At 38.8% G+C, this 17799-nt stretch overlaps 1 long non-coding RNA gene across 1 annotated transcript in view; it reads left to right on the forward strand.

The window, feature by feature from the left end:
* LOC132656033 (uncharacterized) overlaps positions 1-13890 on the forward strand; it is a 98952-nt gene extending 85062 nt beyond the window's left edge. Inside the window, exon 5 of the long non-coding RNA XR_009593991.1 lies at positions 13791-13890. This is a non-coding gene — a long non-coding RNA (uncharacterized LOC132656033). The remainder of the gene's footprint in view (positions 1-13790) is intronic.
* Positions 13891-17799: the final 3909 nt, after the last annotated feature.

Raw genomic sequence — 17799 nt, forward strand, 5'->3', positions numbered from 1 at the left:
TACCTAGCAGTGGTATAGCTGGGTCTTGAGGAAGCACTATTCCTAATTGTCTTAGAACACGCCAGATAGATTTCCAGAGTGGTTGTACCAGTTTACATTCCCACCAGCAGTGTAGGAGGGTTCCAAGGATAATTTTTAAAATTAACAAAAAGAGGCTTTCCTCATTACACTTGGATAAGATTGATCATAGAACAATTTATCATGTCAGTTGATCTAGTTTATATGTTAAATAATACCCAATAATTAATTTATTAATTACCAGTACAGTACTCAGAAAGCTAATCCTGTACAAACACAAAGAATACCAAGACAGTATTGACCACCCATCTTTTCAGTGGCATAGGACAGAAGTGGTGGCTTTTGAGATTTTACTTATAAAGGATGTTAACATTTCTGCCTTCATCTCTCTCTCTCTCTCTTTCTCTCTCTCTCTTTCTCTCTCTCTCTCTCTCTGTCTCTTCTTCCTCCTCTTCTTCTTGTTGTTCTTCTTTTCTCTTTTCTCACATGAATCACTCACACTGGGGGTAAGTAATTTCCTTCACCATGAAAGTGGTAAGGAGGACACATAACGTAGTTACTGATGTCTGTAATCATGGCAGAGAGCATCCCAGGCTTCTTCGAGAAGATGAGTGTGAAGGGGCAGCAGCATAGTGGTTAGCCCAGGTCATAGATTCAGATGACTGTAGTCCTCACAATGGCTCTCATGGAAGACTAATGTGAAGCATCAGTTTCATTCCTCCCACATCTCAGAGCTTCAGAAACTGAGACAAGTACTTGTGCATTGGCGCTTCCAAGTTTTGAGGTACTTTGTTATACAGCAGTCAACGTCTAGTACAATGAGTGCCTAGAATTATAATAGAATTCAATATATCTGCCATTACTTGTAAATGTTACAAGTAACTTTTCTTGGGGCTCTAGCTATGAGAAAAAGTACCTGCCATCATGTACTTGCCAATGATTATGCTTCAATCACAATAATGACGAGCGAAATTTTGTAAGTACCCCCAGTGCACACAACTCTCTGTAAGTGGGTCACTTCTGGAAGATTGCATAAAGAACCCAATTCTCAGTTAAGTGGTATAGAAGATTTGGATTGTCTTTGGTTTTTGTTTTTTTTTTTTTGTTTTTTTTTTTTTTTTTTTTGTTTTTTGTTTTGTTTTTTTTTTTGTTTTGTTTTGTTTTGTTTTGAGACAGGATTTCTCTTTATATCTCTGGCTGTCCTGGAGCTTACTCTGTAGACCAGTCTGGCATTGAGCTCATAGAGATCCACCTACCTCTGCCTTCCAAGTGCTGGGATTAAAAGCACATGCCATCACTGTCCAGCTGCCCAGCTATGGATGTGAATTTTTTTTCCAAGTCCTGTGAATGTAAGAAGCAAATGTTTCTGTTTGCAGAGGCTGTTTAAAAAGGCATGAGGCTAAGGTTCTTTGGAGGACTTAAGAGACAGGACATATTCTAAGTACACGAATGGAGGGAAAATATATCCACGAAGGGCGAGTGATGACTTTTATGTAGACGTCAGAATAGTTGCTGAGGGGTTAATGCTATTTAGCAACCTGTGGAAATTTCGGACACCTTTAGCAAGAGATAGACATCTGGCACCGGCAGTACATATGCAGGCACATACTCTGTTTCTACTCTATGTCCTTATGGGTGTCACATGGGTTTGAGCTTCTGGAAACACACACACAGGCACCTCTCACAGTGCATGGTTTATGTACATGCATCTAGAACCTCGGGACATGTGATGCCATATACACATGCAAGTGTATGTGCTTATAATTGTGGTTCGCCCTGGTGTGGAGAAGTGGCATGAGAGAGTTGCCATACCTGTAGAAAACCAGCACAGTCCAAGATGTAGGAGTCATTGCAGTTTGGCTGCACTTGACTCCTGAACAGGCTGATTAAAAGCTGAGATTAAAAAAACCTGGTGTCTAATCAGAAGGTGATGTTAGAGCTTTAGGTCTTCAAAGCCTGGACACCATTACTGTGTAAGCAATGCAAAAAAAGAAGCAGTTCAATATTAGAGCTATTGGAGACAAAAGTATGGTTGGGCATTTTCTTAGGGGAAAACACACAGTTCTTTAAAAACATGTTATCTTATTAAGTTAATTTTACTCTAATCCAGTGTTTTTCACTTAGAAATAGAGTCAAAATCCCTTTTCATTTCCCGTGGGTCTTCAGCCATCATTACCTTGCTCTTCCACGTTCTCTCTCTCTGTTCTGAACACAGATAGATAATGTGTAATTTCCAGAGCTTGTCAAGCTAGGATTCTGCTGTTAGTTTTCAGTGCTTAGAATCGTCTCCCATTCTTTGCTGAGCAAGCCGTCTCTAATTGAATGCCCACCTCCAAAGTGGGCCTTTCACCTTCACTCAATTAACTTTGTTCATATTCTTGCTGTAAAGTTCAGAGTTGTTTGGAAATTGTTTTTATCCATTGTAGTTCAGTGCCTTTCTCCTCAGTCAGACAGTAGGAATTCAGAGACCTTAGTGCTCAGCCTAGAGTAGTTGCTCAATTATTGCCCAGTTGCTCTGAAGTTAGAGTAAAGAGTAAGTGAGAACTGACCCCTCAGGTTGAGGATGAAAGCTGATGGAGAGCCCTACCTCTGATATTCCCAGTACTACCTCCTGCATTGCCCTTCATTGGTATTCCCTTTCCCAGGATACCCCTCTATCTGTGTTTTATTCTGAAAGTCACACAAGATAACCCAGGGACCACAGGCTTGTCTTAGCTTCAAGCCAGTGTTCGTTACCACTGAACTCTACCATCATATCGCTAAGTGCCACCACTTGAACTTGGTTGAAACTGACCTATTCTGAGTCTATCAGCTGCTCACACTGAGGGGTGAACCCTCAAGATTAAAATGAGGTTACACTGTGGTTCTGTAGCCACTACCCATCTGTCTATTTTCTTGCTGTGAGATCTGGCTTTGCAGGAGTGTTTAAGTTGACAGCAGCCCTTCTTTATAACAATGACACTGCATCTTCAGAGCTCTCCCACCTAAGGGAGGCACAGGCCTACATTTGCAACATTGAGAAAAGGAAAAGAAAATGTACAGAAGCTGTTTTCATAGGATTATATTTCATTTAGGAGACTGGTCTTTTTCAAAGAGAGGTTTTTGGAAAAAAAATTGCCATTGCTAAGGGAGTTAGCTTTCAGGAAGTATGGTGAGTACAACCAGGGAAGTCAGCAGTCAGACCCTCATCTACGCATGGCTCCTGGTGAAGAGCAAACAACATATTTTCATTTGTTGTTCTCAAATCAGATGTAGAAAAAAAGAGATGTGTGTACCCTGATGTAAAACTGAGAGGGTGTGGCTCCTCTGAGTAGAAACTGGGTACCACTCGCTCGTGGCACGCTAGTGAATGGACCCAGCTAAACTTAGAGTCTGAGGAGACAGCAGTTGTTCCCCAGTCTTAGGCAATCAAGAGTCCATACATGTAACTTGAATAAAATCAGTATTTATTATTACTATTTACCATGCGCTAGTTTTGAAGAGGCAGACATAGTCTAGGGGTATGGTTAAAATAATTAGAAACAGGCCTTAATTCCTAAAGACTCACTGGAGAAGAATTGAATGTTAACTTGGAATGCCATAGAATGTTTCATTTATTTTCTTCTGAGCAAGATCCTTTCGTACTGTCCCCACAGGTTAAAGTTACAGAGCAGGTAAAATTTATGGCTGCCAGTTTTGCTCATGTAATGCTCCAAAAAAGCTTTTACTCACTTGCTTATGTGTACGGGTATGGATGTCCACCAGCTTTCAATTAGCCAAAGTGCAAAGCTCTGCCAAGTGGGCCAAAGTTCACTGTGTGCTCTTGTGCTGTGTTCCCAGGCAGGCCAGATTCTGCCCACTATGGACAAAGGTGCCCTGAGTCCCAGGAGCCAGGGCAGCAAAACAGCACTGTGCATTCTGAGAAAAGTGGCAGCCTGCTTTGCATTCAGACTCAGAAATGAGGCTTTATATTTGGGGGTAAAGATACTATGAAAACAGCACAATGACATGGAAGCAAAATGTTGGCAAAACTCAAATAGTGTTGGATTTATACTTATTGGATGTTTGAAGTAAGCTGACAAGAAAAATTACCTCCATCACATACCACCGAAAGGCTTTTCTATAGAGCGAGCACACTCACGGTGAAGCGCTAACTCCAAGGCGGCTTCACTTTGTTAATATAATAATTAAGTGGTGAGGAACAATAGGTGGCCCATTTCCAAGGAGCTCAGCATGCCTCAGGTGGGGTATAAGGTACCAGGATGAAGGGTAAATTACTTTAACTACCTGAGATTGGCTGTAATCATCCTAAAATATGGTGAGGGGTGTGTTTTGCCTTCACTGAGATCTATTTTCTCATGCAAATAGAAGAAAACGCAATTCGCTGTGCTTTGTGGGCAGTCTTTAGGTGGTGAATTACTGGAGTCAGACTGCAAGTCTGGAAACCGAAAAGCTTCTAGTTGGAACCTATGGCTTCCCATCTTCTTCAAAGTCTTTATCTTTTCCGGGTGTCCCATAGTTTCATTCTTTTGCTTAAATTCTTTTGCTCAATCACTTCTGTTTGGAAAACATAGGCACTCCATTTGGCTTACAGCAACATGTGTGTTCACTGGGGTTTGGTTCAGTCTTCCCAGCACCTATGTGGCTTCATTTACCCTGTAGCAGGTATGAACAGTCCTTTCTAGACATTTCTGAGCACAGGCTTTGTCTGGGATGTGTTGATACTGACTCGGACTCAGTAGGCCTGGGGGTGGGGGTGGGGGTGGGGATGGGGTGAAACCTGGGAGTCTGTGTTTCGAAAAAACTGGCAGGAGATTCTGAAATAAAATTAAAAGCATGGTGTGGCCTTTTAAATACCAAGGAGGCATGATCACAGAGATATAAAGGCTGTAGGAGAGGACCAGAGGGGAGGCGAGAAGACCAATGTTTGCAAGCAGTTGCCTTTATTTTCAGGTTGTTGATAATTAATCTGATAAGGAAGAAATGACAGAACATGAACCATGAACTTGTTGGGGGATTTACAGATAAGCAGATTAGTCTTATTTGGATCTGAGCGATATGGTTGAAGACAAGTGAATTCCATTTTGATATAAATGTCACACAAAAAATTCGAGCTAGCGCCGCACGATTTCTCGGCGACTGGTTAGTGCCCACCGACAGGCAAGGTGAGTACTGAGCTGAAAGAGATGGGAATATGGGGGATTCCGCTCTGCACTTAGGAACTCACACATGCTTTTCACACACAGCTGGTGCGGAAGACGCCTGACATCCGGGGTTTTCATGTTCTGTTATGCCTGGGAATTTATTTAGACCTTAAAGGTAACATGAACATGAATTCATTCATTTTGTAGTGGATAAAACTAGTGTAAATTTTGCCTTAAAAATTCCGTGTAAATAAAAAAAAATCAGTCTTTTTTATTTTGATCTACTATAAAAAAATGTTAGGGATATACGTAAGTGGGTCCTCTTTATTCAATGGGGGAAGGCATCAAATTTCCTAGCTCCTCGTTTACTAAAACCTGGCTAACATGAACTCCTAAGGAGAAATTTCTCAGATTCTGAAGAATTGAATCCCCTCCCATTTTCATGTTACTCCAACCTCAATTTTGTTTCGTTAAGGCAGTAGAAACTGTCAGAGAAGCTGAAGCGAGTAGCCGTGCTTGATATTCTGTTTTTAGAAAAGTGTTCTTTTCATTAAGTTGGTTAAGATCTCCTCTGGGACAAGCTTCATCCAAGTCTAAAGCGGAGGATCCATTGATCCCACTGTAGCACATGTGGATGGCACCCCGTTGGAGTTGGGCTGTGCTCAGCCTCTGTAGCCTCACTCTTTAAGTCTCTTTCCTTAATAGTGCCTTCAGCAGTGGTGGTTGTACAACTTAGCCACAGCTATAATAAAACTTAAAAAAAAAAAAAAAAGAAAGCAAAACAAAAGAGTTGGTGCATTAAGCTCCTGTTGCACTTCTGGCCAAAGAAATGTCTCAACGTGACAAGAAGTTCCAGTCCAAAGTAGGAAAATGAGGTGATGGGCACAACTATCCTGTGTCCTGATATATTTCTGAGAAAGTACCCCTATAGTTTCATTTTCTGTCAGCCATCAGGTCTACTTTGTCTATATCTGTTCACCCAGATGTAATAGTCTTTATGTCTGGTGTTTATGCCTATATTTCTTTAACCCTTTATTGAAGTTTCTAGACAAAATTGAGTTCCCCCTTATGTTAAAAGTTTATACACTATCATTTTCTGCCTGTGTACTTTGGGTGTCTTATATTGTTATCATGATTATATATGTTGATATCGTTCCTAGGAAACAACCCTACTTTCCAAGTGTTCTTTTTATTGTGCTACAATATTGGGGCTCTTTACTTTTCTTCTTTTCCCACTTTATTTTTATTTTTTAATATTAGTTACAGTTTATTAACTTTGTATCCCAGCTGTATCCTGCTCCCTCATTCCCTCCCAATCCCACCTTTCCTCCCTCATCTCCTCCCTGCCCCTTTCCAAGTCCACTGATAGGGGAGGACCGCCTTCCCTTACATCTGACCCTGGTTTATCAGGTAGCTTCAGGACTGGCTGCCATGTCCTCCTCTGTGGCCTAGTTGGTCTGCTCCTCCCTCGGGGTTGTGTGTGTCAAAGAGCACGCCATTGAGTTCATGTCAAAAATAGTCCCTGTTCCCCTTACTAGGGTACCCACTTGGAGACTGAGCTACTTTTCAAGGCTAGTTCTGTTATCCAGTGTGGCTAGAATGGCGCCACTATCCTCATGGGAAACTTTAGCACACGACAGCCTTTTATCACACCTGCTGGGCAGCTGGGTTTAGCTTTCTCAGAGAGATATCAGGATACAGATTAACTGTGCCCATCACCTCACTTTCCTAAGTCTCTCAAGGTCTTCAGTGTTACATGACATGGCAAATGCTAGATAATCATATTTATTCACTATTTTGACAATAGTAATAATTCTAAACTTTAATAGAGCTCACTTTCTAATGCCAGGTATTAAGTATTTCTACACATGGTCTTCTCTGATCCTCATCCTGCCCCACAGGCTGAGGAAGCATGAAGTTGATGCAGTTTACTTAGGATGTTCATTTAGAAGGATCTTTCCCACCATCCTGCCACTAAATGTCTCATTAAAAATGCAAAGCACATTTCATTCCAAACCAAGGTTCTCTTCCACATTTAGTTTCATGTAAAACTTTGCATGTTTTTTCTTCTGCAACTGTACAAACCTCATACCCCACACAACTACATGTGATGTGCTGCTGATCTCACAAACACTGTGTAACACATCTTCAGAACATTGTTAAGTTCATCCAGAAAATTTAACCTCAAAGCTCAAAGTTGTGCTTTTACAAAATTAGGTAAAATTTGTAGATGGTCCATTGTGTAACTAAAATATATTTGTGTAAAACAAAATATAAGATTCCCAGGCATACATTAGGAATGAGTAATGACACAATGACCTGAGAAAGTTCCAAAGGATCCCAAGGCAAGGCAAAGGAGCCCCAGCATGCCCCACCCACCTTTGTTTGAGAACTGAGGCTGGGTAAAGACTGGCAGCTCATCAGCAAGAACGTGATCCACTGTGAATGTTTGTTTTTACCAAGGTTTCACTTAGTGTGTGTGTTTATTTCATATATGAGAACCAAGGATCAGAGAATTTAACTAATTTGTCAAAATGACAAAGCTAGTAAGCTACAGAGCTGTGTTCCACGCTGAAGTCAGCTGCTATATGTGTTTGCTGATTGATTTTAATGTTGAAAACACAAGTGAATAGGGAACATAATTATTGACTTCCTTCCAATTCTTTCTGCAGCTCCTTCTGGTATCCCCTTATCTTAACCCTCTCCCAATAGCCTCAGGGGTGTGTGAGGTCTATAGAACATCATGATGAGAAAGCTGTGAACTCCATTCTCGTTCTCACAACCCTGTTTTAGGCTGCCATTCAAACTTTAGAGTTGGGCTTGCTTATTAATTTCTTTGGGTCAAGTTTCCAAAGCTTCTTGCAAAATGAGACTGACCTATACACAGCCTCTGGGCTCCAGCCTCCTGCATTCTGACTCTTGCCACACATTTTCTTTCTGTTGTTCCATTTGGGGTAGAAGTTTCTTTGCCTCTCTGCTTCTCTCTGTCCTTTACCTTTCTATTGCACATGTTTTCCATGCTGCATGTCTATGACTTAAACTCTTGCCTGTCAAATGCACACTTCTCTCTAGCAGTCTGATAGGTGTCCCCAATCAGGTAGGAGTTAAAACACTGTAGGATTTTACACCACATCCCCCAAGCATCTTCTTTATGGGAAGTCTTTTGCTTTTATTTCTTTTCACAGTCCACAGAGGCTTTTCATATATATGCTTTACATCTCTAGAAAAAGAATCCCAGGATTTTTCCCTCCTGTAGGTTTTTGTCTTGTGTCTTGCTTCTTCATTGTCAATGATGCCAGCTCAGGATGTCCGTACAATGAAGCTGAACTGATGGGACAGGAGCAGATTGTGCTGCCATTTTTCTATGTCTCTGAGTTGCACATCAAATCTTGGGCTGATCCCTGCACACATGCTCAAGCTGCCTGTGAGGTTCACAACAATTTTCCCAGCTCTGTGATCATCATTGATCTCAAATTCACCAATATACCCATGCTGCATCACCACAGCTAGGAACTGAGTTATGATTTAGAACATGGCCTGATGAGGAGCTGGCCTTTGCCTTGATTGATTGTTGATTGTTGATACTCTTGAGAACATCTGCCAGGACATTCATTCACACCATGGTGATGGTGCAGAAAAATGGCAAAAAGAAAGCTTAGTCTTTTTTTTTGAACCATAAAAATAATGAAAGAAATGATTCCTAATCCATATTGTCTTGAAAATCATATCATGTACATAAGCACAAAGGCCTTTTTTTTTCTAATAAAAGTGTGACGTATGAGAAGTTTATTATTGTGCTGAAATTTTTCACTAAATACATTATCTTTTTTGATGGGATATATTGAACAAACTCTTTTTAGTAAATTCTCTTTCTTTCTTTCTTTCTTTCTTTCTTTCTTTCTTTCTTTCTTCCTTCCTTCCTTCCAGGCTGGCCTTTACAGAGATCTCCCTGCCTCTGCCTCCCCAGTGTTGGGATTACAGGCTTACACCACCTGCAATTTCTTTCTTTTTTTTTAATTAAATTTTTATTTTTTACATTAATTATGCCAAGGATTGTCACAGTCCTAGGCATGTGCTAGTAACGCCCATCTCTGTGCTGAGGCAGAAGAACATTAGCTGCTTATGTTGTTTGCACTAGAGAAGGTCCTACAGTGGTCCCTACAGACTCAGGATGTCACACAGCTAGCTCTTATGTCTAATGTCTCAATTCTCCGTCTTTGTCCTCACCGTGAAGTTGACAGCTACTGCCTCTTGATTTTCTCAGTGAGCCTATCTTTACCAAGAGTTATTTCTTTTCCTGTGATATAGCAGCCCTTAACATAAGGGAATTTTCACACCCAGTGGACACTTTTTGATATATATTTGCAGTGTGTGTGTGTGTTTTACTGTGTTAAACTTACCTATGTTCCTAACACATATGGGACATTTTAATTAGTTACAATTTAGAGAAGGGGGTTGCTACTGACATCTAGTGTGTAAAAGTCAAAGGTTAGATTAAACCTCTTACAATACAGAAGGTAGTCTCCATACCACATACATATTTGGATCAACTGGTAACAGTGTTCAACTGGATTAACACCCATCTAGAAATGTGAAAAGCGGATAAAAAGGATAATATTTGTTACAGTTTTTTAAAAATTCCATAATCTTCTATGTTCATTGATAAGTTTAAGAGCCAGAATCATTTACTGGCTTCTAAGAACTAAGTCAGAAAAATGAATGCATTCTTCTGTTGGAGCGTGCTTGAGCAGTATGCACAGGTTTAATGGCTAACATTTAACAATAAATAGATTAACAAATATCACAAAGGAACAAAAACTGTTCTCCCAGACTTTCAGTGGAAAAAGGTACTGCTCTCTGACTTTAGTTTATGTATACACACACACACACACACACACACACACACACACACACACACACCTCCTTTCTTTTATAAAAGTTTTCATGACAAAAATTTTCCTTCTATAGTTATTTGGCTCAGAAGTTGTTGCCATATTAACAATATTGTCATATAGGTACTGTAATATGTTCCTGAGAGATTTTCAATCTTCTGTTCAAAATCACTTGCATGCTAACAGCAACCTAGCCGCTTAAGTTATTGGACATATCTCTGGTATGATTTGGCAGGACTGGGAACATTGCACCCTGTGGAAACACTCCTCCCTATTTTTTCAAAACTTAATTCTTTGGGGAAACATGGTTTTGACTAAAAGGAAGATGGAGTGTCTATGGTGACATAGCTATTTCAAAAGGGAGCCACTGAAAGGAAAGTGGATTGAATATGAGCTTGCTGTCTCTCCCTCTCTCCCATAGATTTCCTACTAACTTAAGCTCCCTTACCTTAAGGGACAGTCTGAGGTTTGATGCTTCCTCAACCTCTCAGTGTAGATGGTGTTTAGCTGAGGAAAACTTTCTCTCACCCAGGAGAACAAATCATGTTGGTTGAACTTCAGACTCAACTTAATAAAAGTTTACTCTGCTTCATTGGATGATTAGAAAGAATATTTTTGATATTACATACAAATCTAAATTATTTTATAATATACATGCATATGCTTTATTATACAGGTTGTTATATAGCAATGAATAAGGCAGAGAACTATTTCTTTAACAATGCATATTCGGTTAATTTGATCTAATTCCCATGCATTTTTACCAATTATGTACATTTATTTAGTGCATAAATGTGTAACAATTAATATCAAAGTGTAAATGAGCATGCATATTCTACCACTGTTTTATTCAAGTGTAATGTGTCAAAATCAATTTGATATGAAATGCAGAGTGATAGATCTGAGGAGCACAGTACAGTAGAGGATCTTGTCAGTATCCACCTAGCCTCTTCACAGAGGCAGTGTACACAGCCCTGTTTTAGAAGTCTTTTTCTGGTCTTGATCAGATACTGGAAGCGAGTACTGCATATGCTGAAAGCAGAAAGCTGGCTGGTAAAAGCAACTATAGCTTCCATGCAAACACTCATGTCATTTTTCTTATTGCACGAAAATAAATCACATTCTGAAAGAAAACGTGACCCCATGAATCCTCAGATAATTTTTAGTGCTCATTTTAGATTTTAAAAATATTTCACGATCATGTTCTTAGCTTTTATTTGGGGGAATTATGATTTACTTTTGCTTATATTTAGGATTTTTAAAGGCCACCCCAATCTTTTCACATAGTTCTTATTATAACTTTTAAATAAAAGGTATTCTTTTTGTGTCTCTGGTGATATTTGAAGTTTTAAAATACGAGACCATTATATTCCCTGAGGGTTCTGTTTCATGATTGAATATATAACAATGACTGCTATATATTGAATATATAACAATGAACTAAGAAAACACAGTAAGGGTTAAACTACACTGTCCATTTGTAATATATATGTATTATGTGTATTTATATAATATGTGTATAATATTATGTGTATATATAGTCTGTTTTGTGACAAGTTCTAAGCTTATGATCTTACCAAAAGTTTAATATTAAGCTACATATAATATAAATCTGTAACGTAAATCTATATGTTCCCACTCATTATAGCTGCAAACCCCACTGTAAAGGAGTGCATTGCACATCCAAGAAAATCTGCTCTGAGCTTCCCTAAGATGATGTTGAAATGATGCATTATGAATTCCAAAATGAATTAATGAAGAACAACACTGGAGATGAAATGTGTATGTGTGTATATAACAGCTAACATGGCAACTGGAATACAAAGCCTTCTTCTTTTTTATTTTTGCTCACATTTTGCCAGCCATAGCACAAGCTTCCCACGGAGGACAGGAATTCACAGCCTGTTTCCTATGGATTGGGAAGTAAGAGTCGCACAAAATGAAGAATCTGCAAATGGAGCTCTGAAATGATGTAGTTAACATTACATATGCGGTTTATTATGGTAACTGGGAACACGTGTGTTATGCTGTTGGGCAAATGTACTCTAAAAGTGGGAGAGACTAGAACAAATACGTCCCCTAAATTCTGCTCTATCTGCACGATCCAAGGAAAGGTTTGACAGGTACCACTCTCCTCTCCTTGAGTCTACTAAAGTCATCACAATCCTTTTCTAGCCTTCTGTTTTCTCTTCTTATTTTTCAGACCTATTTTTCATTTTTTTCCAACTTGAATGACTATCTCATTTGTGTGGACAAATGCCATTAGCGTCTCTTAGCCTTTACTCAAGGATATCATTAAATATCATAATCTTGAAATGCTTTTCAAGAAGAGAAATAAAGTTTGTCCTTCAACGTATGAATGTGAGAATACAGATAGTGGAAGACGTCACAGTGCCAAGCAGACTCCAACCACGCCCGGGACACCCTGAGCACCTGTGTTATCACTGAAAGCCTCTTCTGCTTTGATTCTGATGATGTGCTCTGAGGTTTGTGTGGAAGGAATTATTGGAAAGAGAAAGAAAGAAAAAATACAATGATAGAAATGACAGCTCAGTCCAAGGCCAAAGACATGAGCCTGAAGGAGGAGGAAGCTGACAAAAAAATGGAAGAAATAAGGCATCAGATGAAGGGTTAAGAGAAAGAAGCAAACAAAAAGTTAAAAATAGATTAAATGGGAAGAATAAGTTTTGTTTAGGAATGTACATGTATATGCATATTTATATACTCATGGAATAATAATTAGTAAAAAAAAGCGTGAATATGAAGGAGAGTAGGGAGGGATATACAGAGTTTTTAGAGGGAAGAAAAGGAAAGAAGAAATATTATTAAATTATACCCTCAATTTTTTTCAATAAAAAAATAATGGATAAAATGTGACAAACTGTACCTACTCTGGGACCATTAATGTAATGTAGTTAATTTGGAACTCATATAAATTTATTGACTTTTTCAGGGTGTCATATTACCTTTTCTTTTGATGTCATTGATCTGACGATATTTGTTTGTTTTGGCTCTTTATTATTCTTAAGTTATTATCCAGGTTAGGCTGTCTTATTACAATACACGTTACAAACTTGGATCATTTACCTCCTTTCCGGAACTATCACAAGTTGTTTTGTTTTCCTTTAGCTGTCCTAATCTCAGCTCGATGTATTTCTGGTGGAATCCAGGACACCATCCTATAGTCAGAGCTGTTTGTAGAATAAGAGGAATAGAATGGGAGAGTATAATCAGTAATTGGCATAGAGAGGAGAATCAGGTGAAGGGTTAGTGCACAGTATACTAGTATTGATTGTCCTGACAAATGTTCCTGAAAGGATGGGCTTATGGTCCATCAGCAAATCACCCTCCCCTCATCCTTCCTTTATGTATGGCTACCAACAGCTTTAACATGGAGAATTGTAGGGTAACGATTAAGTAGTGCTTTCCAAGTGCAACAGACAGTATTTCTAACTCCAAATCCAACTAGTTACTATACCCGATCACTTCTCCAAAAATGTTGTGCAACGCTGTTGTTATTTAATTTGAATTTTTTACTTTTGAGAATTACATACATTAGTATTAAGTTTTCAACATTTCAATGCCTCTCTCTCTCTCCTTTCCAGATTTTGCCAAGTCCTCTTAAATTCATAATCTCTTCTTTAATTGTTATTGTTTTACACACAACCACCCCCCCCACATACAATCACACCCCATTACCAATAGCAATTGAGTGTGGCTTATATGTACAATTTAGTATTGCTTGTATTGTACACAGGTTTAGGAATGACTGCCTGGGACTGGGCAAACTCTCCGGGCCCTTGTCCCGGAAGGAAACTGATTCTTCCTCTCTACAACCTTCTTTATCACTTTCACAGGTAAGCACAGTCCTCCCTGAATTTGCTGGCCCTTCATCTGCCTCTTTCTCCTTACACTTCAATATGTTTTATGAATGTTTTTCCATATTAATATTCCTTTAAAGCCTCTCTATAATCTACATGCTTCTCAAAAGTTTCAAAAACCTCTGTCTTGCATATGATACTCAAAACCTTCCCACAATTTAGTTATGTCTTATTTATCAATGAATATGCTAATGATTAATGTTAGGCTTCCTTATTCTAATCAAATGGTCCCACTATTATTTAGACACATATTTTTCATGCTTGAGCCTTTTTTTTCTGCACCCCCCCAAGCCTATGAGCCTGCCTGTTCCATGAAATATGATCTGTAAGTGCACAGAGCCAGTTTTCTCTGGTTTTCCTGATATTTCCATTTAAGTAATCAAGCCTGAAAGTTTTATATTTTTCATATGTTATGATGTTCCAATTTATGCCCTACTCTTGTATACACATAACTCTTCTATTCAGCTACATTTGAACCTCCACCTCTGTTCTCTTTTTGTATTTATCTACATATGGAACTAACAATAGTTAGTTAGTATATAATTCTGTGATATATTGTGTGATGATTAACAGTACAGTCTGAGTAAGAGTTAGTTTTACATCCCCCAATTGTTTAGTATACCACTTAACTCATAAGGTTGTTGAATAGATAAACAAATATGATTAATAGTTGACAATTACGTATGTTAAGAACTCACAGCAGCTTTCCAGAGGACTCTAACTTGTTGTCATCTGAACTTCCATTTTACCATGTGAGATCTGATCTGGGTCTTGGTGGTACAGTCCTATATGCCATCTATTGAAGCGTTGAGCCCGGAGCATGACAAGTGCAAAGCCTGAGTACCTCAACAACTGTGGTTCTGTTCTTTGCAGGTCTCTGCAAAACCCTCCAAGCAGGCCAATCTCCGCCATCATGAGAGAGAGCGAGAGAGATCCAAAGACAGAGACAGAGAGACAAACAGAGAGAGAAACAGACACACACACACACAAACAAACACACACACAAACACGTACACAGAGACAGAGAGACAGAGAGATCATTCCTTAAAAAATTTCTTGGAAGTCTGAGCTATGTCCAAGATCAAATTGCCATAGTTCCAGTTTGGTAATCCACAAGACACTTCAATTTTACACAGAAAAGTATGAGAATAAAAATAAATGTGATAATGTCACAACTTCTTTTAGTACCTTAGGATTCTCATAAAAAGTATATTTTTAATTGTTACAGGTAAAATTGTTATTTTGTTATACCCAGTTGTATATACAGCCATTTATTTTAATATCCTAAAGGCAACTATTTATTACTTTCCTTTTTCTTATATACTTAATAAAAATTCAAACAATATATTCTTATCATGGTTTCCCCCTTAACATTTCCTCCAAGATATGCCCCACCCACCCAACTCCATGATTTCTTTCTTAGCAAAACAGAACAAGAAACACACACACACAAGTATACACACACACACACACACACACATACACACACCACACACCCCAAATAAAAACCCAAACCATACAAATACAAAATTTCAAACCATAATATACAAGCAAAAGAATGGTAAAGCTAAAACCCAACAAAACAAAATAAAAACAAACAAAGTATGTTCCCCCCCCCACACACACACCAATCTATACAATCACCATCAGTTTGCCTGTGTTGGCCATTACCGCTGCCATGGGGCCTGGCCTTAAGTGTGGTTTGTATAGTCAGTGAGACTTTATTGAAACAAGCTGATTTTTCTTTTACAAGCAGTTGTCAGCTGGAAGTAGCTTTTTGGTTAGGGACGGGAAATCATGTCCACTTCCCTTCTCAGCACTGAAGGTCCCACCTGGATAGACTGTGCAGGCCCTATGCGTGCTGCCAGTCTCTGTGAGTTCATATGGGCGTCAGTCCTGCTGTGTTTGCAAAGCCACGTTTCCTTGGTGTCTTCTGTCCTCTCTGGCTCTTAAAAGTGTTCTACCTCTCCTTCTCCATAGCGCCCTGAGATGTGAGGGAAGGGGTTTGATGGAGACATCCTGTTTAAGACTCCAAAGTCTCCCACTCTCTGCGAGTTGTCCAGTTGTGGGTCTCTGAACTTGTTCCCATCTACGACAAGACTTCCCTTCCCTGATGTTGGCTGAGCAAGCACTGGTCTGAGTCCAGGACACTGGGTACCAGGTTGAATGTTTCTAGGTCTCCATGGCTGACACAAGGGAATGGCAGTGTGCTAAAAGGAAGGACTGAGAGGGTCCATAGGGAAACAAACAAACAAACAATGTATGCACCTAGGTTCCCCAGAGTCTCCAGAGAATGGAGAAGGAAGGGAAGAGTGGCATCTGGAAGCAACAAAATTGTTCATTTTTGTATCATTGAGACCAAAACAAAAGGAAAAAGTAAAGAATGTATCCATATGTGAGCATATAAGACACTGACATCTCTTTGACTTCTAGGCCAGTATCTGTTAAAAATCAACAGTGTTTCCATATAGCATTATCTCATATAGTAATTATGTATGCTTTGATCCTCGAAATACAAAGTAAAATTATCTAGGAGCTTATCTTCATCCAAATCTTTTCTGTACATCCATACCGTTTGATTCAGATAAAGGCCCCTTTAAGGGTTGCTTCTAGATCCGTTAGCCATAGCATTGAGAATATACTGCTGTAATGCTGGGTTACATCCATGGAGGTATATGATAGATAATTTCCTGAATTTATAAGAGATAATTTTAATTTACTTTGAGATTGCAGATAACACTTATTACTAAGTGTTTCTTTAATTGCTGTTAATTAAGTGATGACTTGTTAATGGTCATATCAGAATGCTTATTCTCTATGTCTGTGTATTTTGATTATTTAAATCTTGGATTTACATGATGGAAATAACTAAGTGGGCCACATTTAAGCCCACATGCTTTACAGGTATTGTCTCTTATGCAATCTTCAGGACTGTTTTGTATTTAAAATAAGCAAGGTAGAGCATACACATAAAACAGTAAGTAAGAATTCTTTAAAAAAAATTTGAAGCCTGTGGCATTTGATAGTTTAGGAAAGAAAAAAAATGCCTATAAAACTACTCCATTAGCAAATGGCTGGAGTCTCTTCTCATCACATTGGAAGTATATATTTGAATGTATTAAGTAACCTATGATATTATTTTGCCACATTGACTTGATGTATCTCTTTAATGCTATTGTTTAAAAAGATTTGCGTTTCGTATTTTAAATATAATCTGGCATTTACCAGGCAAAATGTGCCCCCGATGCAACAGTGTCGTGACAAACCTGGTCAGGAGCCAGTGGCTGGGGAATCACGGGCCCTGGACAAAATTTGCTCGCTAAATAGCTGCGTGTGTTGTCAATTTACTTCCTAATTTTTAAGAGAAACACTTAAAAATTCAATAAATTGAATTCACCAAATTATGTTTAGATCCATATTGGCTCAGTCTTGTTAGAGAAGCTTCTTAATGTAGCAGTTATCACTTAATGCAGATGCTCACAACTGGTCAAAATGCTAAAAGTGACAGTGAAGCGCTTAGCCCTAAATGCATTATCTAGATAACTTCCCCAAGGCTAAAGGAACATCACATGAGATGAGGCAAAAAATAAAATAAAAAATAAAAAATAAAAGAACTAGAGGATGGAAAGATGTGTAGAAAACAGATGTCTTCTGGACATGTATTCTACATGTATGGATTCCCTGCAGATGTGTGTGTAAGTACAAGACCTAAAGAGGAATTATTCAGTCAACCTTCCTTCATGGGTGGGAAATGTGTATGTGAGTCCCTTCTTGAAGAACTATGAGTAGTTAAAGGGTATGGAGGAGGACATGTTTTTTCTTTAGTGGTGTAGTCAATGATAAGTTTCCTCTCTAAATAACCTTTCACCCACAATTAAACTCAGT

Source organism: Meriones unguiculatus, chromosome 8, assembly GCF_030254825.1.
Source record: "Meriones unguiculatus strain TT.TT164.6M chromosome 8, Bangor_MerUng_6.1, whole genome shotgun sequence".
Classification (NCBI taxonomy): domain Eukaryota; kingdom Metazoa; phylum Chordata; class Mammalia; order Rodentia; family Muridae; genus Meriones; species Meriones unguiculatus.